Source organism: Peromyscus leucopus, chromosome 7 (assembly GCF_004664715.2).
Source record: "Peromyscus leucopus breed LL Stock chromosome 7, UCI_PerLeu_2.1, whole genome shotgun sequence".
In the NCBI taxonomy this organism is placed as follows: Eukaryota; Metazoa; Chordata; class Mammalia; order Rodentia; family Cricetidae; genus Peromyscus; species Peromyscus leucopus.
The window spans coordinates 68,159,221-68,186,180 of record NC_051069.1 but is presented as its reverse complement, the minus strand read 5'-3'; the positions used below and the strand labels follow the sequence as shown (position 1 = coordinate 68,186,180).

Here is a 26,960-nt window from a genome sequence, read left to right as displayed (position 1 = left end):
CTTCAGTTGGTTCTTGACATGTGAGCATTGTTTATAATAATCATCTTTTTCTTTTTCTTCTCACTGTGAAGAAATTAGAGTTGAATTCTCAGCCACCTCTAGCCAGTCTTTCTGGCCATCAACCTTGGTGCTAGTTTACTCATTCTTGGCCATGCTGTTCCCCTTGTCCAAATTTGTTCAATTATTTATAGGTTTTGATATCCACATATTTGTTGTATCAAAATCTTTTACAGAATGATCTGTACTGTTGATTAAGACCAATTTAAAAAAGAGAAGAAAAGAGCAAAAACCACTCTACCTAATACTTCTGCGTTGATGGCTTCATTCGTATTCTTGGCTGACTCTGGTCATAAGAAAGTTGTTTTCCTGACCTCTGTCAGTCAACTCTTCTGGGAGTATGTTCAGGCAGACATTGCACGATGATTGAAAATGTTCCCCAAGCCCCACCACTGTAGACAGAGTCATATGAAGACATTTCCTGCATGACCAGAAAGCTGCTGTTGAAGACACTGCCCGTTATGTTCTTCAATAATAAAGTCAGAGAACTCAGTGTTTTCTTTTCATTGCTACCTGGGGAGTTTCTGTGAGAGGCTATTTCAAAAAAAAAAACAGATTTCATCAAGTAGAAACTGTGTTTTCCTTGCCAGGAATCTTAATGCATACATCATCAAAATTGGACCTAAAGATAAGTGCAGGGCCCAGCTCCACAAGCCTCAATCTAAACATTCCCTATCCATCATAGGCTTCCAGTGTTGCTGCGAAGCCATTTTGGCAGCTCCAAAGTATGATCTGGGAATCGAACTCAACTTTTAAGAGAACTAATATATGGAAAGTCTTAGCTTTGTAAAAATTCAGCCTTCAAAATGATCATCACACAATGAAACCATAGAACTAAGAGAAATGCGCACACAACAAAAATTGATTTATAAACCCTTAGCTGGAACTTGGAAGCTGAATGTTACCATTGGATAAATAATCAAGAATGAGGTAATGAAGTTTCCTGTCTAGTGACAAAAAAAAATTTTAACAAATCCACCCGTGAATATCTACTAAAAAAATGAGAATTCATCAAGTAGAAAAGCATAAAATATAAATACAATAAGCTACTTAATACAACATTAAGACATAATAGCAAATAAACTTTCTCTGTAATTGTAATATTTAAAATACTTAATTTAATTATTATGAAATTAGTGGCTCTGGTAAATAAAGGACATGACCTTCAACGTGGACTCTGTCATTTAGTAGGTATGTGACCTTGAACACATTTTTAGTGCAGCTTCTCTGTCTGGTATTTGTACTGACTACTACTGATACATGGTAGACTGGTTAGAAATTTAAATGACATAATGCATGAAATTGTTTAGTCCAATGGCTGGAATTTGACATGTGCTTAATAAATGGTATTGTGAAAGCGCTATATCTATCACTAAAAGATCACTATGGAATTTTAGGCTATTTATTTTCTTCTTAAACCCATAACTTCTTCTGTTTGGTAACTGGGCCAGAAATGGATATTGTTTCCATATTTCAAGCCACTCAAATGTGAGTCATAAAATCATGGACCACTGAAATTGAATATTGCAGAAAGTGAATACTCACGTAAGAGAAAAATGTCATAAAACACCTGTTTGGAGAAAAAAAGAGGCAAGAAAAATCATGAGGACATAACAGATATTTACATAATACTTTGGTAGTATGTGATTATTTTATAAACATTTGAAAGGCACATGAGATTCCGTAACACTATGTACTTCAGCTGCCTGTGCATTTAAGATATTATTTGAAAATGGAAGATATGAGCTTTTATTTCCATACCACATGTTACTTTTCTCCTCATTTTGGGCAATATACCATTGCCAACACACACACACACACACACACACACACACACACACACACACACTCATACATGCACTCATACATACACACACATTCACACATACACCCACATACTCACACATACAACCACACTCTCACAAATGTACACACACACACACACACACAAAAAAAAAAAAAAAACGGCAATTTGTATCATGGGAGCTCAAGATGTTTGGGGCTGTTGGTAAAATTACCTAATCTAAGAAGTACTACAATGGCTGTAATTTTTCTTACATAATTGTGGCTTAGCAGGACCTCCAATTTCATCAATAATCTTTTTTCTGAACAAGGATAATGTTATTCACTAAGAATAGAAGTAGAAGTATCAATGTTAATCACAAATTCTGGATGTTGCTTTGAATGGATGTAGAAAATCCTCCTGCTTATCAGCCACATGAATCTCTCACTTGGGCAATTGTACACAGGCCCTACAAGCAGGTGAGAGGTCTGGGCAAGAGACAATAATTTTATAATTTTCAGAATATCATATTACCTAACATTTACTAAGTGCCTAGGACAAGCAACACAGTATAATAGTATAATCCTCACAGTAACTCTACAAGAAAATCACCATTCCCTCATTCTATATATAAAGAAATAAACAGAGAGGTTGAGTAAGCTGTTCAAGAAAGTTGCAGAGCCAAGATTTTATGCAAAAAGTCAGGCTTCCTGGGTCATGCTTCCCCCACCTTGCACTTTGTATGGATGCTTATACTCTTAGGCTTTTATACAGGTGCTTACACTCTCAGGCCTTTTATACAGGTGCTTATATTCTCAGGCTTTTCATACATGTACTTATATCCTCAAGCTTTTTATATAGGTACGTATATTCTCAGGCTTTTCATACAGGTACTTATATCCTCAAGCTTTTTATATAGGTACTTATATTCTCAGGCCTCTAATGAATGATGTAAAGATAAACTCTGAAAACATAAGTTAATACTGAAGCCAAGGAGCTCTGAGTCACATAATTAAAACAGAAAATACTCTGAGAAGAGGAGCATGACATGCTCAGATTGAAGCCATGGACTCTGATAAGATGACAAGGCGTGGGGCACTGAGTAGGGCCTGGGGACATACTGACTTGTTCAGAGTGATTTTGTGATAAGTGATTTTCATGGAGCTCTTGAACCAGATAAGAGGTCAGAAAGAGCTTCAAGCAAATGGGTAACAGCTATGAGGAGACAGTAATAGAGGAATGCCATTTTAGTTTTACCATGACTGAGATAGAACAGGGAGTTTTAAGGAGTTGTGTTCACTGGGGCTTTTGTTAGTGTGTTAATTCCATGGGAGGCCAAGCAGAGACCAAGGAAATATTAGATGTGATGGTGAAGAACCAAAGGATGGACTGTCATCCAAAGAAAGCTATTGCCTCAATGAAACTCAAAAGGAGAGAAAGTGCAGATGCACTGGGCAGAAATGATTTGGAAGGAAAGAAGAGAGCACTTCCAAGTCTATCTGTTTCGTATTGGTTACGTGTGAGCCAAGGACACTTGCTCAGAGTGTCACCTTGAAAGGTGAGGACTATAGGAGAAAAAGATAGTACAAGTAGATCACCTCTCCCCCGGAAGGGAGCAGTGCTGATTCCTGGGCAGGACTGAGGATCAGTTCGGAGTATTCCAAATTCAAAGGAAACCAGTTGTCCTGGCTGTGAGGTTTCCCCCAGCCCTGTTCCCTTCCTCTGGTGAAAGCAGAAAAAAATAAACGGTGCCGAAGATGCCAATGCCCATCAGAGATTCAATATGTGCAAGTCTCCTTTTTTCTTCACATGATGATCTTAAACAACCCCAGACTAGAAGTGTTATGCCCAGATCTCGACCCCCAGAGAGACTACTGAAGACCAGCATGCCGGAATGCAAAAGCAAGGTTTAATTTGGGATATCCAAAAGCATATCCAAAAACAATACAAGCCTAGGCAGGGACTTCATCAAATACATCCAACACAGTGGAGGCTGGAGGAAGTGCCTGCCTCTCTGCAAGCTCAGTTTTTAAAGGCAAAAGCCACAAGGTTACATCATTTAGGGGTGCTAGTATGGGTACAATTCTAATTGGCTCACTTCTAGGGACTTCCTAGAAATCATGGTCTCATTGGCTGCCCTCAGGTGGGGACATTTTTGTTAGTTACCTAGGGTCAGTTACCTAGGGAACCAGGGAGAGGACATTCCATAGTCTGGCAGTCATTATCTCCTGACTACCTTGTGACTCTGTACTTTTACACTTCCTGGTTTCTGGAATCTGGACTGACTGGTTTCAGCAACTCATGGCCCTATTCCAGTAACTCATGGCCTGTACCTGAAAGGAGAAATCTTAGGCCTTAGTTTTAGGGTGAAAGCATTTTGGTCTTATTTCTAAGATGGCTCATTTTGGTCTCACAGAAGGGTGAATCTCAGTTCTTAAAGGGCGGGGTGGGGGAAGTTGGATGGTCTGGAAACTAGATGGCTATGATTGTAAGTCAGCAGTGAGACGGGGAGGGCTATTGGCAGATAACAACCACTTCAAGAACCTAGAGGAATGACTTGAAGACTGCTGTGGGACAATGGACACCAAGGAAAGCACTGAGGTCCATGGCTCCAGAAGAGACCACTTCATTGAGGACAGCCAGGGGAGACGTTGAACACGGTAGAGCATGCTGGACTTGGCTGGAGAGTTGTAGAGAGTGCATAATGAGCTTAGGAGAAAGAAGGGAAGGAGGTTAAATTCAGTTTAATGATAGCCAGAGGAATGTAGGAAGGGAATCCTGGGTAATGATGTTCAGGAAGGATGTTTGGCAATTTGGGAAATACTAAGCCAATATAAAGTACAATTCAGCAAAATCAGCTAAGTCTCTCACTCCTAGTAAAACTAAGAACTAGCATGCTGGAATGTTCAGCTTGGTGGCTATAAGTCAGATTCCGTAAGGAAAATAAGAATAATTTTAGGTATTTTAATCAGAAGGAGAATTTTGTATCATTTAATGACTAAAAAAAAATCCTGCAAAGTATAGGAAGTAAAAAAAATTGTAGACAGGCAAGGAATAATTCTTATGACTTAAAATTTCAAGAAACCCATCACCTATCGCTTCCCTAGTCAAAAAAATCCCTTTGCCCTCCTGGACTTCTTGGTCTTGTCAATGTCTCTCACTGACTGAGTTAAAGTAGGAACCTTACTGGTGGGGAGACTAGGGGATGTAGTCTAGGGTGATAGTGAATCAGCACCAATTCATAGTACCTATCTCTCTCTCTCTCCCTATCTCTCTCCCTGCTCCACTCTCCATAATCCTAAGTTATTTTTCAGCACCCTATTCTCACATTCTCTTAGGTGATATCTCTAACTCAATCTCATACTTGATACCCCTGCCTTCTTAAGTCATCAACCTCTTCTAGAGCTTTCTCTTGTGTCCCCTCAAGAGGCCAAGTTGTGACAACCCATAGCATCTCTTCATTAAAATTTGTGTGGCTCTTCATTAGTTTGCCAGCTTTGCTATCTATTCTCAAGTCTAGGGCATTTTTAAAACACAGACTATCTGGAAATGTGTGTGTGTGTGTGTATGTGTGTGTGTGTGTGTGTGTGTGTGTGTGAGAGAGAGAGAGAGAGAGAGAGAGAGAGAGAGAGAGAGAGAGAGAGAGCTTCAGAACCTTTCATTCTATAAGTCCCCAATAGTTATGTTTGAAATGAAGGAAGGAAAGGAATGGAGGAAGGGGGTGACTATGAGAAGGATAATGGTAAGGCTTCAGTTTTATTTTGTAATTAGAGTTTGATTGACATCTAGAACAAGTCTTTTTCTCGTTTACAAAGAATTCTTGGTATATTTATTTAAACTGCTTTGTTTATATATCTACTAATGTAAAACTAAGCTGAGAAAATATGCTGCCTGGAAGAAAAACTGGCATCTGTTTCCCCTCCTTTGAAAATAAGTTTACAAAATTTTTTTAAACCTTTGAAAGTTGAGGTATCCAATGAGTAGGATAAAATTAATTGCCTGTTTGAGTCTCCTTGTTACCCTATCTATGGTGATATTTTATTTGTGCTGAAATGTGATTTTATTTGTATGTTAATAAATAAAGTTGCCTGGGGATCAGAGCTAAAAGTAAGCCATTTAGCAGAAGTCCAGTGGTGGTGGCACTCGCCCTTAATCCGATCACATGGCAGGCAGAGTCTCTGTGTAGTCAAGGACAAAGCCAAGCAGTGACCCTAACCTTTAATCCCAGTACAATCTATAGAGACCTGGAGGTCTGTATAGACAGGCAGTGATGAGGAAATCATGTGGTTGGGTTTAGAGCCAATGAGAAGGTAGAACAGAAAGGCAATAAAAAGATGGGTCACCCAGGAGAAGGTCTCTCTCTCAGGGGAAGAGACGGCAGTGACTGGTAAGCTAAACGTAGTCTTGGGCTTCACTAGTGCTCTGATCTCTTAGGCTTTAACTCCATGTTTGGCTCTGTGTTTCTTATTTACTAAGACCATTTAGAATTTCATCTATACCCATCTATGTCAAAAGAGAAGTCATATTATCAAATACACTGCATCTGTGTTCTTCTCAACCCAAGTTTAAATTTTCAAAGAAAAGGCATTTATACCTGATAGTAAAATGTGATGAAATTGGTTTCCAGAGGCTGCCAAAGCATACTGTGCTCAAACAGCACAATGTTTAATTATTTTTCAGTCTAAAAGTTGAAGCCAAAGCTTGGGTACCAGTAAAGTCAGACTCTGGTGAGGGATCTCTTCCTGCCCTTCATGCGTTACAGTTTCATCATGACCTCACAGCACCTTTCCTCTCCCATTTTTTTAAGGTCACCAATTTCATCCTGAAGACTCTTCCTTACAAATTGAAAGACCTCCTGAACACGCCCCCTCATCTCCAAGCAGCACCAAATTGAGGCTCGGGGTTTCAACAGATGAATTTTGAAGGAGCATATTCAAGCCACAGCAATCAACATGCTAGTATTCTCTGCAATCTGTGTGTATACTACTAACTACAAGACACTCCTTAAATTTAACCTTAAAGTAATTTTTAAAGTGAAATTTAAGATTTACTTCTGCAGGCTCAGTAGCACTTAAAGCACCTAAGAGATGTGACAAGTGTCCAGTGCCGCCACCATGTAGTCCAACACAAGTCAGAACATTCCTGTAAGCAGCAGTTCCACTGACCAACATTTAGGTTAATACTTATCAAAAGGGGATTGTCTGAGAGCTGGAACCCCAGAGAGGCAAAAGAGCAGAGGATTTACCAATAAGCAGGCAAAGTATCGGCCTCCCATTTTCTCCTCTTCCAGCCAACCCTTTTAGCAATAAAGGAAAATTTCACTGTTTACCAGAAAACTCAAACTGAAATATACAGTCAAGAACTTTGTTTGCATACATAATTTTAAAGGCAAAGGGAATTCAGACCTTCTTTGACCAGGCTTCTTTTTTTCCTGTTTCCTCTCTCAATTTCAAATTGGACCATTCATTTAACCTTTAGTCCAACTTGTCTCCATTTTTACAAATGTCTACTGCTGTTTCAGCTCTCCCACGTATGCACCCAAAATCATTGGGGGGGGGGGTTGTTCTCTCCATCCTACCTTAGAATGAAACTCCTTTATTGCACATTGCTTGAGCCAATCAATCTTAAACACTGACAATTTCCCAGTCACAGTACTGGTCAACAGTCCAGTCATCAGGGCAGGATGAGTCAAGTTGAACTGATTGACGTGGACCTATGGAGACTCACTCTAGAATGAGAACTCATCCCTCTGAAACCCAAGAGAAGCACCTGCCTAATTGCTGCGCCAGCGGGGGGGGGGGGGGGGGGGGCAGGGGGACACTTCTACAGAAGCATCTGTGTGTGCAATTGGAAGAGGGATGGGAAGACCGCAGCCTCTGAGCCTTCTACAGCCAAAGACCAGCTCTGGTATAAGAATCTTGTCCCACTGTAGCAGGCACTAGGCATTCTGACGACTCTAACCAGATGGCTAGAAGTTCCCTGGGCTGTGCTGACCTTGGCTCCCTTCACCCTCTTGGTTCACCTGGGAGTCACACTAACTTGTCTTAAACTCTGCTCATTGTTGTTTTGGGATTTATATATTATACTTCCCTTGCAGCACACTTCTTGAGACAGGTTTCTAAGTATAACAGGGAGTTTAAAAGTAAGGAATACAAAAAAGGAGAAGTGATTTCAAAATAACCAAACTTAAATGCCTTCTGAATACCAACATCAATAAACTAGAAAATATTATGAAATAACAGTTACATTCAGTATAACAGGAAACCCATATACCCCACCTCTCCATTTCCACTTCTTTCTGGCCTTAGGCAAGTTACTCCAGCCTTCTGCATGAAAATATTCTCACCTGTAACATGGGATCTATAAAAAATAATGACTAGGATTAAATTAGAAATGGATTATACTGAACTTTTAAAATGTCTGGAAAAGAGTAATCATACATAAATAACATTATATGTTTTCTTTTAATTTGCCATTCTAATCTAAAATGTAATGTCATGCTTAATTTTTATTTCTTTCTACATAAAAAATTATTATTTTTCTTTTTTGTTAAACTGCCAACTTAAAAACCTTTGCCCATTCTTAATGTACAAACTGTCATATAGAATTCATTTATATAAAAATTGAAGTAATCTTTCCCTGAGATCACCTGAAAGTACTTTGTGAGAAAAACACTGATCCATGCATGTTTTCTTCAGAAACATAACCCCAGAGATCAAGTTGAAGGGCCAGGAGTAGACTGCAGAACGAATCACCAATATAAAGACAAATTTGCAAGCTGCAACCCTACAAAACACACAGAATTTCTCTAAAAAGCCTCATGATCTCAGCAAGAAAGTTTTGTCTGGCTCCTGGATGCCCTTAGTTGTCAAGAGTTGTCTTGTTTACTATGTACTCATGGGCATTAAATGATTCCTACAGCCCACTAAACCCAAAGCAGGAAGAGGAAGGCTCACCAAACAGGCTGGAGTGAGCCTGTGTCAGGACACTTCTGCTCAGACTACAATACTCAGTTTCTCCACAGTCAGCCACCATGGACTAGTTCAGACTCCTCTGTAAGATGGAGAGAATGCAAAACAGTGCACAGGAAGAGTCTTATTTACCCAGGATACCAGTTGTACACCTCAGATCTCCCAAATCCAGTGTATCATTGAGTACCCTTTAAAACAGGCCCTACGGATGAACTATCTGTACCCTAAATATTTCTTCTCTTACTCCAGAATGTCAATTAACATAGTTACCTAATCTCACATGCCTTAAATTACCAGTAATTTCTCTGAAGTGCCACAGTGGAAAGGTCTTTCTTTGTATGTTCAGAATGCCACAGAAAAGTCCTATAAAATTCATAGATTATAAACAACAAAAATGTAGTTCCCTTAATTCTGAGAACTCCAAGATCAAGGCATGAACAGATTCAGTGCCCAGGAAGTGCTGCCTCTCATAGATGTAGCCCTGTAGGCAGGGCTCATAGTGGAAAGGTCTGGTGAACAAACTCACATCTACAAGAGCAACATGCCCATCTATGAGAGAGTTGCACCCACATTGTGCAGTCACCTCCTGAGAGTGCCTACCTCACCACATCAACATGTTGAGGAGGAAACAAATAACTGCATGAAGCTCTCACTCCACATTACAAGTAAATGTTGCAGGATATTTGGACACTGTGAAGATATATTTCTGTTATTTGGTGTAATAAAAAGCTGAATGGTCAATAGCTAGGCCAGAGGTATAGGCAGGACTTCCAGGCAGAGAGGAATACTGGGAGGAAGAAACATGGAGTTGTCAGCCAGACACAGAGGAAGCTGGACATGCAGGAGGAAGGTAACAGCCAAGCCACATGGCAGGATGTAGATTAATAGAAATGGGTTAATTTAAGTTATAAGAACTAGTTATGAACAAGCCTAAGCTGCTGTGGGATGGTCTGTATGTCAAATTGCTCTGATTGGTCAATAAATAAAACACTGATTGGCCAGTAGCCAGGCAGGAAGTATAGGTGGGACTAACAGAGAGGAGAACTGAGAGAACAGGAAGGCGGAGGGAGACACTGCCAGCCGCCGCCATGACAAGCAGCATATGAAGATGCTGGTAAGCCACGAGCCATGTGGCAAGGTGTAGACTTATAGAAATGGATTATTTTAAGATATAAGAACAGTTAGCAAGAAGCCTGCCACAGCCATACAATTTGTAAATAATATAAGGGTCTGTGTGTTTATTTTATAAGTGGGCTATCAGACTGCCGGGGCTTGGTGGGACCTGGAGAGAAGCTCTCCAGCTACACTAAGCTATAAACTGAGCTTTCATAATTAATAAGTAGTCTCCATGTCATTATGTGGGAACTGGCTGGCAGAACAGAGAAAGACTAGTTACAGGTGAAGAAGGACATTCAACTCTGATTTTCCAATAAAGATTCCAACAGTTCCAATGAGGCATTTCCAGGACATTATTACAATTAAAAAGTTTTAATGCTTTTTTCCTGAGGATTTCCTTATTTTTTAAATAACAATGCTGGATAGATTACCATTCTAGATCTCAAGATATATTACAAAGCCAAAATAACAAAAACAATATGATACTAAAACAAAATAAACATGTAGAACAATGGAACAAAATCAAAGACACAAACATGAGTGCATATAACTACAGCCACTTAATATTCAACAAAGATGCTAAAAAAGTGTGCTAGAGAAAAGAAATAATCTTCAACAAATGGTGCTAAGAAAACTGGATTGTCCACATGCAGAAGAATGAAATTAGACCTGTATATATCACCTTTAATAAAAACTAACTCCAAATGGATCAAATACCCCAATTCCAGAACACTGAATCCACTAGAAGAAAATATTAACCATACATATGGGATATAGGTGTAAGAAATGACTTTCTGAACAGCACTCCACGTACCCAAGAATTAAGGCCAACAACTGACAGGTGGGACCCGCATAAAATAAAATAGTTCTACACAGCTAAAGAAGCAATCAAATGAAGAGAAAGCCCATAGAATGGGAGGGAATCTATGCTAGTTAAACATCTGACAGAGGATTGTTATTCTGAGTATAAGGAAATCAAATAAAGATTTTTAAATGACTCATACAAAAAAATGGACCTAGAATCTGAACAGAGTTATCAAAGGAAGAAATAAACATAGCTAAGAAATATCTCAAAAACTGTTCATCATCCCCATCAATTAATGCAAATCAAGACAACTTTGAGATTTCATCTTCCTACAGTAAAAATGGCAAGATCATATAACCAATAATAAATGCTGGAGGGGACAAGGGGGAAATGGACCCTTCATCTGCTGTTAGTGGCATTGAAAACCAACCCAGCCACTACATAACTCAGTATGGAGAATCCTCAGAAAGATAGATAGATAGATAGATAGATAGATAGATAGATAGATAGATAGATAGATAGATAATAAATAAATATATAAATAAATATATAAATAAATAAATAAATAAATAAATAAATAAATACCATCTTATGGCCCAGTTATACCACTCTTTGGCATATGTCCAAAGGACTCAACATCCTACTCCACAGACAAATGCTCGATCATGTTTATTGCTGCCCAATTCACAATAGCTAGGAAATGGAAACAACCTAAATGTCCTTCAACTAATGAATAAATTATGAAAATGTGGTACATATACACTATGGAATACTATTCAGCTGTGAAGAAAAATGAAATCATGAATTTGCAAGTAAATGGATAGAACTAGAAAAAAAATGACACTGAGTGGGGGTGATTCAAACCCCCCCCCAAAAAAAAATGTTGCATGTTCTATCTTATCTGAGTTTCCAAGACCCAAATCTTAGGATGTGAGAATATAACCTGGAATAATTGTAGACATCAGGAAAGAAAATAGGAACCACAGCTAGGGTGGAAGGTTGGGGGAGCAACAGAGAGGGGCATAGGAGGAGGAATATAGCATGGTGCAAGTGATTTAAAGGGGAAATGGGGAAAGCATGGCAGAGGACTTTAACTATGGAGGAGGAGGGGAATAAATACAGAAGAAGAGTAAAGAAAATAAAATACTAAAGATGTCTGAAAAAGTCAAGGATTCATACTATTAACTATCTACTTAAAAGCACCTTTATATATATATACATTTAAGGAAATGTCCCCATCTGGGCTAGCAATTCTCCCTACAAGAGCCGTAGACTATCCTACATAAACCCCAGTACCAGGCATAAGAAGCTCTCTTTTGAGTTGTTGATCCAAAAGACTCCCAAAACTTTATAGGCAGTCACTACAGCCCTTGGTTGCCCTCTGGAGGAACATTACAAGTATTGCTGAAGACACCATGCACTTCAGATACATAGCCCAGAGAACCCAACCTGGATCTGACCTAAAAGCTTCCTCCCTGAGGACTAGCTTTCTTGGTACCAGAGGGTGCCATTCAAGCTTCCAAGGGAAGTAATTAAGCAACAGTCCTACACATATATGACACCTATGAACCACAACAATGACTAGAATGACATGAAAACACAAAGGGTTTGGTAGTGGCACACATACCTTGGCAGTAACCATCAGTTCCCTAATTGAACTTATGGCCCATTCAACAAAAGAGAAGCCATGCCTGGTACTGGAAACAGAGCCAACTACCCAGGATTAGTGATGCGATAGATGTTGATGGAGAACCTACAACTTCTTTCACTTTACTAAACAAGCATAATCCCTAACTATCATCTAAATATTTATCCTTATACCCACAGATAAGTGTAGCTCTCCCTCCTCATCAAGGAAACTTCCCTTTGCAACAATTACCATTACATAATGCCATAGCCAATCAAAATGCAGAATTGTGCTGCCCAGTCCCTAATATTACATCTACAATACATCTTCTGTACCAAAGGTCAGAGATCATAGCAGAAGATGGGGCAGAAAGATTGGAAGAGCCAGAGGTACAGGGAGTTTGCTGTGAGATTGTGTTCCCTAAAAATGTCAGAGAAGCTATACCCATGACGTCTCAACAACATAGCTGCTTAAACATGAGCTGAACAAGTACAATATCAATAGACATACTAATGTGTATGGGGAAAGGACCAAAAGACCTCAGCCCTACACAAAGAACCAAAGTCAACTAAGGAGTGCTGAGAGTGTCTTCTCTATAGGAGAGCAAAACTGTTGCTGAAGGGCTTCTCTCCAGGTTCCACCAAGCCCCACAGTCCCACAATCCATGTATAAAATAATCACTCAAACGCTTATATTACTTATAAACTGTATGGCTGTGGCAGGCTTCTTGCTAACTGTTCTTATATCTTAAATTAACCCATTTCTATAAATCTATACCTTGCCATGTGGCTGGTGGCTGGTGGCTTACCAGCGTCTTTACATGTTGCTTGTCCTGGCGGTGGCTGCGTGTCTCTCCCTCCTTCTTCCTGTTCCCCCAATTCTCCTCTCTCCTTGTCCTGCTTATACTTCCTGTCTGGTCACTGGCCATCAGTGTTTTATTTATATAGAGCAATATCCACAGCACAAAACAATTGGCTATCCAATACCAAATTATCAACCCTGAAACATTATATAATATATATATATATATATATATATATATATATATATATTTGTGTGTGTATACACATAGATACCAAGTAATGACGTTATATGGACTGAGCAAGTTATATTTATAAATTTAGGAATAATATTGTATGTATAATATTTATGTAATTATATTATAATCTCAAAACAAGTTTTTAATATTTTTTATTTCCTTATCTTTAGTTTAGTTTAGTTTAGGTACAAGTATTTACCTGCTTTTCTACACTATACATGTCCCTGTTGCCCTTAAACGCCAAATGATGACATCAGATCCTCAAGATCTAGAGTTACAGATGGTTGTAAGCCCCCATATGGTCTTGTAGACATCGAGGTCTACAAGAGGAGAAAATGTTCTTAATCTCTGTGCCATCTCCCCAGCCCCTTGATATCTTTTCTGCCTAGACAATGGTCCATATTTATTAAGAAGTATACTAAAATATTAATTTCTGGATATCACAAAGCACTTTTAGATACCAACCACTCCTAACAAATAAGTCTTTTAAAAGGGCAAGCATATTGTTCCTACTCTATAAATTGGTTTTGACTTCTATCTCCAAGAAGATGAAAAAAATACATAAGCAATTGTCACTGACAAACATGTGTACCTTTATAATAAAGGTCTGTCTGTGTCCTAATTTTCTACAAAAAAAATCCATTGTTATGGGTGCCAGCTATTATAAAGACATCCAATCTCTGACAAAACTCGGGATACACTTGGAAAGTGGGTTGTGGGCCCTACGGGAGAGCCTATTGCTTTGTTAAATGAGCACAATATTAAACTGATGCCTAGTGATTTATTTTTATGGCCGTAGATCAGTACATCTCTCAATCCTCATCAGAGAAGTTCCCTTTTTTAGTAGATATAAATTAACACAGAGTCACAACTCATCAAGATGCAGAGAATGAGAAACTGTAGAATGATCAGCACTAAATTGGACATACGTATCAGACCTTTCCCTCCCAAGGTTCAGAGATCAATGCAGAAGAAGAAGACAAGATTGTAAGAGCCAGAGGTGATGGATGACTACAAGGAAAACAGTATTTTCAGGATACAACATTGAATCCATGAATTGACCTCAGCAAAACAGGCTATCTGGGCCTGAATTCAAGAAGGCCCCCATGATCCTCATAGAAACATGTTTTCCTCATTGAAATGCAATCAGCAGAGCTTAGTGAGAATCAGGAACACACTGGTTCTTGAATCTTTTATTAGATGTTGTCTCAGGCCTGCAACAGCCGAAGCAGACATGGTTGTTTTCTATTAGTATTTTGTGAGCTCACTTTCCCTATATTGGCATTTATGATGTAGTTTATGGGTCCAAAAGAGCATCCTGAAGTTTTATATAAATATAATGTCTACCCACAATCTAAGCAACATCTTCCGAGACCTACACTTGATGCATATTCCAAGGACAAACTGAACTAAAGTTCCATGTATGACCAGATTCAGATTCAGACAAGATAAATTCCATCTTTTTTTTCTTTTCGACCTGATTACGGATTTGACCAGAGCTTACTTCTTAGGTTTTCCCTGTTTGCCCACTCCTACTATACCAGAGGGGAATCGAATGCCTACAGTTAGAGCACAGCTAAACTCCTAACTCAGTGGCAGCTCCATTATTTTCCAGGCTGCTGCCTATTACTCCTTTCACTTCTTACACACACACACACACACACACACACACACACACACACACACAGACACACACACTCCCACCCAAGCTGTTCTGAATATATTTTTAAAAAATATAAAACACAAACAGTTGTCAAAAGCAAAGAATGTGGGTTATTCTTCATTCTTCATGTGGGCTAAACATTGCTGCTTCCATAAATGCCCAGATGCCCAGGTGTTAAATTATATTTTCTGTGATTATTTATATTATGATGAAAAGAGCTGGGTATATGGTTGGTATTAAATACAACTTCCTTTCATTTGAACTAACACAAAAAAATTCATACCACTTTTAAATAAAGTATGTTATCCCTTACAATGTAATGTCATTAGTCTTTAAATAATATTTTTACTAGTTCTTTGAGAATTTCATAGGATACATTTTTATTATATTTACCTATAACTCCTGTATTTACTCTTACCTCCCTACCCACCCAGTTTTGAGTTTTCTTCTTTTTTGTTTCCTTATTGAATCTGCTTGTGTTTCCCAACTATTTTTGAGAGTGGGGCCTGCCCTGGAATGTGGTTGACCTACCAGGAGTCCTATTGTTGAATAAATCTGACTTTCCTTCTCCCAGAAGCTATCAAATGCCAATGGCTCCTCAGCTACTGGTAGAATTTTGCCCACCTCCCCACTCCATGCTGAGATTTCATCTAGCTTGAGCTTGTGCAAGTTTTGTGCATGGCATGATAATCACTGTGAGTTCACACATGCACATGATCTGTGTGTCCAAAAAGACTGTTCCAGTCAACCACTGTCTCTCCCTCTTACAGTCTTTCCATGCCCTCTTTCAGGAAGTTCCCTAAGCCTTGGGGAGAAAGGGTGTGATACAAACAGCCTCCGTAGGGCTTTTATTCTCTGTACTTTGACCAGTTGAGGATTATGGTGGAACAATCTTTTTGTACAGTATGGATATATATTACTCTCATTGATTAATAAAGAATTGATGTGCTGGTAGCTAGGCAGATTTTCAGGGCAGAGGAATGCTGGGAAGAAGAAGATCAGAGTCTCGGGAGTCAAGAGAGATGGGAAAAGAAGCAAGATGAAAGTGCCATGTTGAAAGAAAGTATCACCATGTGGAAGAAGATAGATAAGAAATATGGGTTAATTTAAAATGTAAGAGTTAGCTAGTAACCAGCCTGAGCTATCAGCCAAGCATTTATAATTAATAATAAGTATCTGTGTGGTTATTTGGGAGTGACTGTTGAGACACAGAGAAACTTCACCTATATATGAAGGATGCCAGTGCCCCCAGACAAACAGGAAGCAGTCTAGAAGAAACAATGCCCACATTCCCAAAAGATGGGCTATGGATGTTTGTTATCATTTAAAGGGGGCTGGTTACAAGTTATTATTGGTCATAGTCAGAAAAAAAAAGCTAGACAAAAGAGTTAAATTCAAAGACCTCTTTCTAAAGAAAAAAAGGGGAGATTATTCAATCTACTTTAATCCAAAAAATAACTATTGCTCTCAAAATATTTCACATTGGTATGAATTTTCGTTTATTGATACAAATTAAACATTATTTTTATTATACAGTATGTATGTTTCTACTCTTGTTTAGGGTATTGTGTTTATGCAACTCATTTAAAAATGTAATGTATAATTTAAAAATATAGATTATAGTACCTATAATAGTCAAACTTACAGTCATGTTAGGTATATTTTCAAGGTCATACACATATATTTAGGTAGATAGATGGTCTTCAAACACTTCAAAGACCTACAGAATATGACATTTAATATGATTAATAACCTAAAGCTTTTCGTGACAGTGAGACACATCTGCTCCTAGCAGCACCAATCTACTTCAGAGCAGATGATGGGCATTGAAGAAATTCTGTATGGAGTTTTTCTTTATGGTAAAAGCTAGTCATTTGGGGGAAAAACTGCCCTTGCCTCAATTGCTGACAGTATACTGTCCAAACTGGACCAGCAGGACAGAAAAAAAAAAACTGCTAAACTTTGCCAAGACAGGGTAGGACAATCCTTCAAAATTCCCTGCTTCTCAAAAAAAGTCTGTCAGATATAATAGGAATATAGGCCAAAAATGGATGCCCCAACATTGCAGAAAAATTGTGAGTGACCATCCAGGCATGCAGATATGCCTGTCATTAGGTAACATTATACCCTTCTAGGGTCTTTGATGGACTTCAAGACTAAATTATTAGACTTAAAGTTTTCCTTAGTTATGATAAAAAGTAAATAAGGTATAAAACTTCAGACTCACAAAAATAAGATGGATAATGAAGTATTTTTCTAATTTTGCAAATACAAATGGACTGAATATTGTAACTGTAATTCTTACTTGATAACTGTTTTAGTTGTATATAATTTTACTATGTTAAAGTTAAAACCTTCCTTTTAAATTAGACAAAAAAAGGGAAATCCTGTGGAAAAATCTTTTTGTATAATATGAATATATGTATTACCCTCATTGTTTAATAAAGAGCTAATGGCATATAGCTAGGCAAGATTTTCAGGGCAGAGGAATTCTGGGAAGAAGAAGAACAGAGTCTCAGGAGTTGAGAGAGAGATGGAAAGAAGGAAGATGAAAATGTCATGTGGAAAGAAGTTACCGCCACGTGACAGAGTGTAGATAAGAAATATGGGTTAGTTTAAAATGTAAGAGTTAGCTAGTAACCAGTCTGAGGTATCGGCCAAGCATTTATAATTAATAATAAGTATCTGTGTGGTTGTCTGGGAACAACCGCCAAGACACAGAGAAGCTCTGCCTACAAAAGAACTCTGTGTTGATCTCTGTATTAATCATCATCTACTGCAAGAAGAAGCTTCTTTGATGAGAATTGGGAGATAAAATGATCTATGTGTATACCAAGAAGTCATTAGGAGTTGTTTTAATACTGTGTCTATCTGGCAGAATAGCATTAGGTTCTCCCCTAGATCTATGACCTATCTGGCCACACATTCTTAGTCCCATTAATAGTGCCAGAAATGGGTTCCATCTAGAGTAGGCCTTAGATCATAAAGTGATTGATTAGTCTCATAACACTATTGAAGCCATGGGCATATCTATCTTGTCAGGCCAATCATTGTAACTTTCAGTGCTCAAAGCTGGGTGAGATTGAGGATTCCTTTTCTCCCCTGGTAGCATGGAGCATTTAGCATTATGAAAGCTAGCCACTAAGAATGCAGCTTCCAAGAAAGTACTTGTTTGGTTTCTCTATATTCCATTAGTCCATTATGTGGTAACTTCAACAAGTATTGTCTTACTTTTAAGTTCTGGATTACTCAGATAAACAAATGAAACTAGAAACAAGTATCTAAATTAGGTAATCCAGGCACAGAAAAGCATGGCACCTTTTCTCTCTCATATGTGGCTATAGCTCTGATTTTCAAAATATGCACGTTGTGTTTGGAGTACCCACAGAGGAAATTAGTAGAGGTTTCTGAGAGGATTTCAAGGGAGGGGAGACAAAACACGGTGGCATACAGGGCTAAAGGAGATTAATGGGGAAAGAAGGGATAGATTGGAGATGTGAAATGGAAGGCAGGGTAGAAGAGGAATTATGAAAAGGGATAACTAACACTAAGGGACTTTTGAAAAATCCATATGGAAACCTTCTGCTAAAGAAACTTGCTAAAATATATACATATAAACATACATAAAAAGAATTTTAGTGGAACTACTTTCCAATAGGGGACAATACCCCAATTAGATAGCTCACGCAAGCAAAGAAAGGCTCCAGTGCCAGGAATGGGTTATTCTTTTGGGCTGTTGGCCAATAGGACCAGTAGACCTCCAAGCTTTACCAGCTACTGCCACTACTCTTAGTCATCCTTCAGAACTTAATAGTGTCATCGGTTTTTAATGTTTTCTCAATACAATTGTATGTCTTTGAGTGATAAAGTTGTCTTTCTTACATAGATAATTAAACGCTTACCCACTTTCCTTAAGATTTTCTCACACTCAGGTCTATTGTGTATTATTACCCCAGTGTCAGATACTAGACAACTCAGGACTGTCCATGTGCCTCAGAACCAACTAAAATTATTCAAAATAGCCAATCCACAGCCATCCCCAGAAATCTAGCTTTTTCTACCCTGCTTGTCTTACAAGTAGCCTATGACTCCAGACTGTCATCACCTTATCCCCAGTACTATCCCTTGTGTGGCCTGCCTAGCATCCTCTCTTCTGGAAATATAACCAGGAGCCCTGCCTTTTATCTGTCCAGTGGAAGTGTTAGGGTCTAGTTTTGTTGTTGTTGTTGTTGTTGTTGTTGTTTGGTTTTTCGAGACAGGGTTTCCCTGTGTAGCTTTGCGCCTTTTCCGGAAACTCACTTGGGAGTCCAGGCTGGCCTCGAACTCACAGAGATCCGCCTGGCTCTGCCTCCTGAGTGCTGGGATTAAAGGCGTGCGCCACCACCGCCCGGCCTGGGTCTAGTTTTTTGACATGAGAAGAATCCCTAACTCACAATGAGCATCTCTGTAGTAAAACACCAGTCAGAAACAAATACTCACCTTTTCCTAGCACATCACATCAACCAAAGCCTCCTTTTTATGAAAGAAATCACAGCCTGTTCCCTCTAAAGCATTATCAAGCAGGGCACCGCAGGGTAGCAAGTTGAGCCTTCAGACCTAAAATGGCTACAGTATTCACACCTCAACTCTCAAGAGACATATCTGTTTATTAATATTAAAAAAAGTCATCATTATGTCACCTTCTTCACCTGGAGTTTGTATAATAGCATAAGGTCTTCCTGTGCCCTTTTAATTCATTAAGTAATGTTTGCATTCTGCAAGTAAAATTAAACAGTACATGCAGCCACAAGCCCACGCCATTACTCCTTCCAGGAACAGCTTCTCCCACTCCAAAGCTCTTGGCGGAAAAAACCTCAGATTACATGGAGCACCTGACGCAGCCGGCAGTGAGTCTTCCCACTTCCCTTGGAACTTGTCGTCTTTCCACACACTAACTTCTGTTCGGACTGCAGCGTTAGGAATAAGAACCTTTTAAAGGCAACATCCTATAATAAAGTGTATTAGCTCATTTCTACCTTTGGACACCATCCATACATAAAACATGAAATGACACCCTGCAAACTCCCCCAAGTGGGGTTGGCAGCCTGTGTGTCTCACCATATGAGAATGAGACCAAATCACCTTCCCAGGACTACAGAGACTAAACACTGTAGAGCCCAAGTCCAGAGGTACAGACAACACGTCTCCTCACACTATGAGGAACACATTCTCCCTTCAATCTCCTCTCCTAGACACTGCCTAGATTGGACAACAGATGGCCGCTCCTACGAGGCATTTTCCCTTATAAAATTCCCACCATCCCACTGAAAATGTCCTCATTACTCCCACTGTAAACGTTAGGTACAGAACTGCTCTGATAACCATAACTGCTCTGCCATTGCTTATGTTTTTAAAACTCTTAAACACAGAGTTTGGAAAAGTCTCTGTAGGAGTGATGAAATGAAAATAGTAAGAGGCAAAAGTCAAAGGGAAAATCGTAAGGACTAAATCCTTGGATTCTTTAACTTGCCCATGTGGTTAGAAGAAAATTAGGGATAATTTAAATAATTTCATTGAGGAGTGTCCTATCATTCTTGCCACCCTGATTTCATTAGCGTAGGTATAAGGTCAGTTAAGGACTGTAACAGTGTTCCTGTAAACAGTGGGTACAAAGTGCTAAGAAAGTCTATCTGGAATATAAGTTCTCTCCTATCAATCATCATGTCTTCTCAATGCTTTTCGAATCCACATAAATTTCTGCAAATACTTTCTTCGGTCCAATTACATCACTACATCAATCCTATCAAACTATCTCTAGTTTAAAACCCTGAGTTTTGAGTAATGATCTTTATGGAATAATTGTGGAAAATAATTGCCATGTTGTCTTACTCTATTATTCTGTGATGAAAAATCATTCTTCTGGCCAAAAATAAAGTGTTATACAGACTTATATGCATTATTTGTAATTTTAGGTAAATAGATAATAATGTGATTCCTTATGAACTTTTCAGACAACCTTAACTGATACTAACTCTCCTCCTTCTATAATTACCTCTGTTCTCCTTGTTAAAGCCCCCTCATCTTCCCATTTTCCTATTTCTCCCTTCAAATCACTTTGTACCCACTTATGCCCCTCTGTTCCTTGTAACCTAATGTATAAAGATCATAAGTTTTAATGTTAAGCCTTCTTCATCTCTGTTCACACTCATCGGGCTCTCTTAAATTGGAAATGGATAACTCCAAGAGCCCTAAATGAAGACAAATCAAGAAGCCTGGTTCACGCTCTCCCTGATGACATAGTGGGTGTGGGTACTGATGGAAGACCGGCTACGGACAGGCTGCAGTGTAGGGACATCAGTGCTCTTTTATTCCAACTTTCTCTGAAAATGTTTCACCAAAGAGATGGAGTTGGGTATCTCAAAGTTGAGATGAGAGGACATAAAGGGAAAAGTTAATAAAATGCATTTCATTATAGATCTCAATCTCATATCTACAAATTCTTGTGCAGTAGCATTTTATGAACACCCAGCACTGATATAAACCCTATCTCATTTTAGAGCTAGTTAAGAACACATATGTATTGGGCAGGGGAGATGGCTCAGTGGTTAAGAGCACTGGCTACTCTTCCAAAGGTCCTGAGTTCAATTCCCAATAATCACATGGTGGCTCACAACCATCTACAATGGGATTTGATGCCCTCTTCCAACATGCAGGCATGCACACAAATAGAGCACTCCTACACACACACACACACACACACACACACACACACACACACACACACACACCTAATTATTTAATTTTAAAAAAGGAATATGTATGTATTAATAAGAACTCAAGAGGGCACATCTGAGAGAGATAATTAATTCCTTCCTCTATGTCAAAAGGCAGGACAGTCGTATAACACAGAGTTACAAACTGTGTGCAAAATGTGAAGTCAGCAGCAATGTTTGCCTTAGATTTTAGCCCAACAATTTCTCCCCATTACTTTGAAAACTTTTTGGGTTTGCTGCTGCTGCTGCTGCTGCTATTTGGGTTAGACTACAGATGTGGAAATTTTGGTTTAAAAAATCTATGACTGTTTTATTATAAAATTAATCAATGCCAAGATGTTAGAAATAAGTAATAGGTTTCCCAAACTTAAGAGTAAATAAGACAAGATATAAATACCTTTTATGTGCAATATCATTGCCCATGGCAAAAATTATGTTAAACAAAACAACTGTGAGGATAAGGAAATAAGTGTCCATGGGAGAAACACGTGTTTTCTTTAAATATGTTGTAGCTCCTGAGTTTATAAGGATAATATGGCAAATTTCTAGAAGGAAGGAGTTGTGGCAGGAATGGCTAGCTCTTCACCAAAAGAGAAGAAGGCTCTTTCCTTCTACCATAAAACAGAGGTGGTTGTGATGTGGCTGCCCAGGTGGAGCTAATCAAGCCAGCCACCGTGGCCGGAGCACAGCCTGTGGTTAATAGCTTCACTACTGGACAGGAACAGGAAGTATGTGTTGAACTTGGATATCACTTGACAAAGCAGGATTTGTTGGCCCTAGTTCCTGCTCTCTCTGTACAGCTGAGGAACCTTGAGCATGGCCTACTGACTTCTGCAGTGACACTTGTCACCTGACTCCTAAGATACTTCCTTGGAAACAAGCCAGCTGCCAACTTAGAGCACATGTCCTGGGCCAAATGAGGCAGGAATAAACCACCATCTCCTAGCTACTGTGTTTTAAATGTTGTTTGTTCAAATGTCTTTGTTGACCCTAAATTAATACACAACAAAATGGAATGTGGGAACTAGTAAGAAAATAAAAACATTAAAAGGAAAAAAACCTAAAGGAATCAAATATTTTAAGACATTATTACTTAGGAAGTTGATTGACAAATGGGAGGTAAAAATTCCTCAGTCCCTTTGATGGACGGGTTCAAGAACACTTAACTAGGAGATGAGTGGGGATGTAGGAGTCACCTAAAACACATTTTACTTGAAAATGCCACAATGATGCCTAGTACTTTGTAGGATAATTTAAAATAGACCTAAAGGATAATAAAGGCATAGGAAATGCAAAGCTATTATTCACTGTATACAGCTTTGGGTAAGAACTCCAGAGAAATGAAAATGTAAAGATAAAATCTGTCCCCTTAAGATGCTGCTTTGAAGGTGCTGAGCATGGCAGCGTGGGGGAGAAGCAGAGAAGTGCTTCCTCTCCTCCTTTATTTTCCCTTCAGCTCCCTTTCTCACAGAAATCAAGCAGCTTATCTATCTGACTTGGAGGAGGGAAGGGAAAGCACAGATTTCTTGGAGATGATGGCATTAGGATTTTATTTCCCATCTTGATAAAACAAAAATTAAGCATTTGACCTGCTACAAATGAAGCTACAATTAGTGTTTGACAGGATGACTAATCTTGTGAATTTTTGAAATTTAGATAATATATCTGACTTCTTAGAAATGAGATATTCTCTTCTGGGATGTTGTTGACAGTTTGTTTACATTTCTCATAAATTTCTAAAACTTTTTATAGATAATGACTTTCAAAGCAGATGTGTATGCCCGTGGGACTGTTTATCCTTGGACTCGGCGGCCTAAAAAGCAGAAGTCTGTATGCTTATTATTCACCTTGCACACATGAAACAATGTTAGAAACACAAGCAGGTGAAGCACATTAGCCTTGTGTTAGAGGAGATGAAGGGGCTGAACAGTCCACACCCACAGAAACAGTGTCTCTGTGCTCTTAACACAGCATCTCACAGCATTTGCTGCATGATGGTGTGCAGCCTTGGGAATCTAACTGCTCAGTGTCAGGTGTCAGTCTAGTGGTTAATAAAAAACAAATACATCTAAATGCTTAATTGCCTTCAGTGGCTCATTCTAGCTAATTGCTGTTTAAAAACTTAGCTAAATATATAGTTACATGAGAAAATACCATGAATATAATAAAATTGAACCTCAAACTCCATCTTTTTTGAGTTATGAGAGGACTATTAAAACTGAGTGATTAGTGTTTTTTGTTTTTGTTGGGGTGTGTGTGTGTGTGTGTGTGTGTGTGTGTGTGTTGTGTGTGTGTGTGTGTGTTTTGCAAGGTTAAAAAGGAATGTATGAAGAGCGGATTGTAGTTGGGAGAAGTGCCCTCAAGCTGTGTCTTCATTTAATTAAATATGGTTCCTTAGGGTGTGCCATTTGTGATTATTTTCTTGTTATCTCATCCCAGGAGAGAATTACTGCTTCTGACATTGATAAAGGATGGAAAGGACTGAGTAGGTGATTGAAAGTAAAAGAGATAAATGCAACCAAGCATTGAATATGTAGTTTTAGGGAGATGTGTACTTACTGGCTCAGCAACTATGTAATAGACAAGCGCATCAAACACACTGAAAAATACTTCAAAGACTTGATCTTTTTATCTAAGACAAGAAGTAAAAGCACGTGTGAAGTAAAAAAAAACAATGTAAACTATATGCATATATATTATATACACATGTACACTTGTGTTTCTACACATGCATATACATACAAATGTGAACATACTCAAAATGAAAGTGAGTGTGTAAGTAGAAGATACATGGATAGAAAATAAATGATTTACTTCCAAATAAGGTAACTACATTATGAAAAACTAAAAGAAACAAGTTGTATAGAAAATTACTAAGGGATTTCTTTGGCCATGTTGGGAAGTACTATAGCTGGAGTTTTCTCCAGTCCTGCCCTGCCCCACTGCTTATAAAATAATCACTCAGAAGCTCATATTAATTAAACTGCTCAGCCATTAGCTCAGGCCTACCATTGTCTAGCTCTTACACTTAAACTCAGCCCATTTCTATTAATCTATACCTTGCCATGTGGCTCATGGCGTACCAGTAACTTACATCTACTACTCTTCTCGGAGGGGGCTGGCAGCATCTCCTCACTCATCCTTCTTCCACCCAGCATTCTCCTCTCTCCTTGTCCCACCTACACTATCCTTCCTTCCTATCTACTGGCCAATCAGCGTTTTTATTTATCATTAATAGCAACATATATTCATGGCATACAGGACATCCCACAGAAAGTACCAAGTGGTAAAGCGGATTAGATGGTGATACAAAGTAGAAACGGAAGCCCTACCTCAATTCTTTACACATGCCATTACTTAGTAATGGAAAACAAACTAAGTTCCAAGGGAGGGCCTGGGGAGAGAGATGGCTCAGTGGTTAAATGTTTTCTGCACAGAACATGAGGATCTGAGTTCGGATCCCATGCACCCACATAGAAATCCACACATGGTGGCACATATTGCAACACTGGTGCTGGGTTCAAGAGATAGCCAGACCCCAAAGCTCATTGGCCACCTAATGTCAGCAAATCAATGAGTTCCAGGCTCTTTGAAAACATACTATCTCAAAAGCTAGTGTGGAAGACCAGTGAGATGGCTCAGCAGGTCAAAGCACTTGCTTCACAAAATTGATTGATGGCCTAAATTCAATCCCCCAAATCCACAGCAGATGGAGAGAGCTGGCTCTAACCTCCACATGAGAGTCACAATGTGCATACACAAATTAAATAAGTTTTCAGAAAACATTAAGTTGGAAAGCAGTAAATAGCATAAGATGCCCTACATTAATTTTGGGCCTCCATACAAACATGCATACATATACCCACACATTCACATACACATACACATACACATACACATACATACATACATACATACATACATATCACACACAAAATAAGGAGGAAAAGGGAATAAAGTAGAAAAGTAATACTTGGGATTGGGATATAGGGTAGTAGCAGTGTGCTTTCCCAGTATGCATTTTCCTAGGTTCAATCCTTAGTAACACAAAATAAAAATAAAAATGGTTCTTGCAGGATCCTTTCCAACTATGAGTAAAGCTCTGCAATGTCCAACTCAGAGGTGTTGAGACTCAATATAGAGACTGGACTGGAAACCAAAATGCCTACAGAAAAGTGATTCTGTGGACATGGAAAGAAAGGGAAGACGCATGAATTATTCCAGAAGAAACTCCAGAAGGATTTGGCATATACTAATGTTCCTGTGCCAAAGAAGAATAAATAATAAAAATAGCTCTCTTGTTATGACACGGGAAAGTGTATTTTCATTGCTATAGCATCAGAAACAAACAGACATTGACTTTTCTCTTGATCTTTTCAAAGAAAAATTGAAGCATGCATGGTCATAGATAATTTTCCACCATTATTTTCTTTTTTCCTGCGGGATAAGACATAGCTATAGCATTTCTGTTATAGTCAACTTACTTCATCTTATTATTTTATACACACACACACACACACACACACACACACACTTTTTCAAATAATATATTCAAATAATATATACAGTTAGCAAAATCTTAGTTTATACAAAGTTAATTCATCTTTTCTCATCATCATCTTACATTTCTCAAACTTCCAAATCATAGTAAGTTCTAGTCAGTAGAAATTACGTGCTGCTTCCTGAATACTTGGTCATATATCTATTCTTAGAGAATCATTTTAGATGATGGACTTTTTATCAAATAATCTTTCCTCTCGTTCACCTAGAAAATATCTCATCATTTTAAAATCAGAGTACTTATTCCTCCTCTGTGATATATGTCATGACATCTCATCCATTCTTCAACAACCTTTTTGGGTACTACCAAGCAAGCTAAAGAAATACGAGTAAACACAATAAAAATTTCCTTCTTTTAGAGGAATAGGAGATGTTCTGTATCAAAGTCAGAGTCGCGCAAGGTAGAATAGACCAAGAATGTGAAGGAAATGTCTTCCAAGTCTTTGTGAAAGGCAATAGACATTTTCTGTAAAGCTTAAGCATACTCTCAACTGCTAGTTCATTTTAAAATAATCATCTATGTGCTGTCAGTTCAGGTAGGCTGACAGACAGATGCCAAGGCAGAATAAAAGAAATGTATTATGGGT

At 38.6% G+C, this 26,960-nt stretch overlaps 1 long non-coding RNA gene across 1 annotated transcript in view; it reads right to left on the bottom strand.

The window, feature by feature from the left end:
* Positions 1–531: 531 nt before the first annotated feature.
* The window catches only part of LOC119088351, a 46,311-nt gene continuing 19,882 nt past the window's right edge, over positions 532–26,960 (bottom strand). Inside the window, exons 4-5 of the long non-coding RNA XR_005092008.1 lie at positions 1,603–1,627; positions 532–591 (exon numbers count right to left, since the gene is read on the bottom strand). This is a non-coding gene — a long non-coding RNA (uncharacterized LOC119088351). The remainder of the gene's footprint in view (positions 592–1,602; positions 1,628–26,960) is intronic.